General features: G+C 42.9%; 1 pseudogene; it reads left to right on the forward strand.

The window, feature by feature from the left end:
* The first annotated feature begins 856 nt into the window (after positions 1-856).
* LOC123464410 lies at positions 857-1,487 on the forward strand (annotated as a pseudogene).
* Positions 1,488-2,312: the final 825 nt, after the last annotated feature.

Raw genomic sequence — 2,312 nt, forward strand, 5'->3', positions numbered from 1 at the left:
ACTTTCTTGGCTATTACTAATTTCAGTCTCTTTACTTAACAAAGAAAATGAAAGAATAAATAATGCTGATTTTTTTTTTTCAAAGGATGTATTTCTCTTCTGGGACATAACTGTCCTCACTTCAAATGCCTGTTCATTTATTGAAATAACAAAGGCCCTTGGTCTTCTATGTCCCTTCAACACTTCTCTGTGACTGATATAATTGTAAAAAAAAAAAAAGTAATATTATCAAAGAAAAAAATTATTGTTTGGGCCTTGTGCCACACAGCCTCAGTTCACTGAGATGAACTTCCAGACCAGGGACAGTTATGGAGGAAGGAATTTTTTGATGCTTATAGATTCAAGGAAAGTTCCATAATGACAGAGGAATTGGGCCTGCTTTCACAGGTCCAAGCAGAAAGAGAGAAAGAAAAGCCACAAGTTAAAACCCAAAAGCCATACCACAAACAAACACACTTCAGGAACTCCAGGCACTCTGCATATCTTTAGATGGGAATTGCAAATCCACCACCACAGCTGCACTCCAAGGTCTGCCCAGTGACACCTCCTCCAGTTCTCAAGTCACATGACTGCATATTCAAACTGCAAACTAATAAAACACTGAATAAATTGTTATCCATATATACAAACTACCACAAGCCTTATGGACTGAAATTCCTTTTTATTTTATTTATTTTTTTTTGGAGGATAGGAAAGGCATATTGCTTAATTACACTGTTACTTTAATTGTACATGCCATGTTGAAATTTTATATAACTGAACATGCATTAGAGATGAACTTGAGAGACAATTAGTTTTCTTATAAAACTAGCCTTCGGCCCAGTCCAGACTTCCTCTCCTTGCCCGCGTACCCGCGATGGACCAGGCTGAGGAGTCGCCCCCAGGGCGACAAAGGCGAAGGGGCGGGGAATCCGGAGAGACCACCGCCGCTCCTGGGGACCGCACCGCCGGCGCGGAGGGGATCCCGGAGGAGAAGGGGACAGAGATGCGGCCGCGGAGGAAGGCGAGCTCAAGAGTCAGGATGTCTCGGATTTAACTAAGAGCAGCTGAAAGGGAAGACACATCAGTACTTACTCCTGCAGCAAAAAAAAAAAAAAAAAAAAAAACCTGAAAATCGATTCCAAACAAAAGGAGAAGAAACAGAAAGTGGATGAAGACGAGACGCAGAAGATGCAAACCCTGGTTTCTTCCTTTTCTGAGGAGCAGCTGAACCGTTACGAAATGTGTCGCCGGTCAGCTTTTCCTAAGGCTGCCTTTGAAAGGCTGATCCAGTCCATCACCGGCACCTCCGTGTCCCAGAAGGTGGTGATTGCCATGTCTGGTATTTCCAAGGTTTTCGTCGGGGAGGCGGTGGAAGAAGCCCTGTGTGTGTGTGAGAAGTGGGGAGAGATGCCACCGTTGCAGCCCAAACACATGCGGGAGGCTGTCCGAGGTTGAAGTGGAAAGGGCAAAGCCCCAACTCAAAGCACAAAAAGCTCATCTTCTAGTCCCACACCTCCGAATGCCCAATGCCAACGAGTCCTGGTTCCAGGCTTTCCTGGTGAGGGCTCCTGTGCTGGTGGCTTTAGTGTCAGGACTTCAAGGAGCCATGAGAGCAATTTTAGTGTCTTCACCACACCTGTTCCAGACTTGCCGTCATTACATCCTGGAACCTCACAGAGCGTTCCAAGGTATTTCACTGTCTCGACCAGCTGGAAGGAGAAAGGTGTGTGAACCTGTAATGTCTTCTGGAAGGGAAGATGCTCAAATAGAAAAATAACCTGGGAGAACCTGAATGGTTTCACATGGAGCCTAGAATTGCTGAGACTTAGCTTGTTTCTTATCTCTGGTTTCAAGTGGAAAAAACAGCCAGAAACTATTACTAGTGATAGTCTACCAGGAAGGACGCAGTGGTAACAGTAGTCGACTAAACGGTCCTGTGGACCTTGGCAAGTGATCATTCAACTTCTCCATCTTGTATGTGGATTCATTTTTGTGTAGCTGGTTGGAAAGGGGAGGCAGGGGAATCATTCCGTGTCCAAACAAAACTGATCTTGACTTTTTAATGAAAATTTATGAGCCCTTCCAACATCCAATCCTGTAAGAACTATTAAATAACTCATGAAAAAAGAAAAAAAAAAAAACAAACAAACTAGACTTCATCCTCTATGTTCTTATTTCAGGAGAATGTCTGAAAAAAAATTTTCAGACTATTAATATTTTCCTGGTTCTATATGTAAACTAATTTTAGATCAAATCACAAAAATGTAAAAATCTCAACACATATTACAAAACCTTTGCCATTTAAGGTGGTACCAACACAGTTACATCAA

Source organism: Jaculus jaculus, chromosome 11, assembly GCF_020740685.1.
Source record: "Jaculus jaculus isolate mJacJac1 chromosome 11, mJacJac1.mat.Y.cur, whole genome shotgun sequence".
NCBI lineage: Eukaryota > Metazoa > Chordata > Mammalia > Rodentia > Dipodidae > Jaculus > Jaculus jaculus.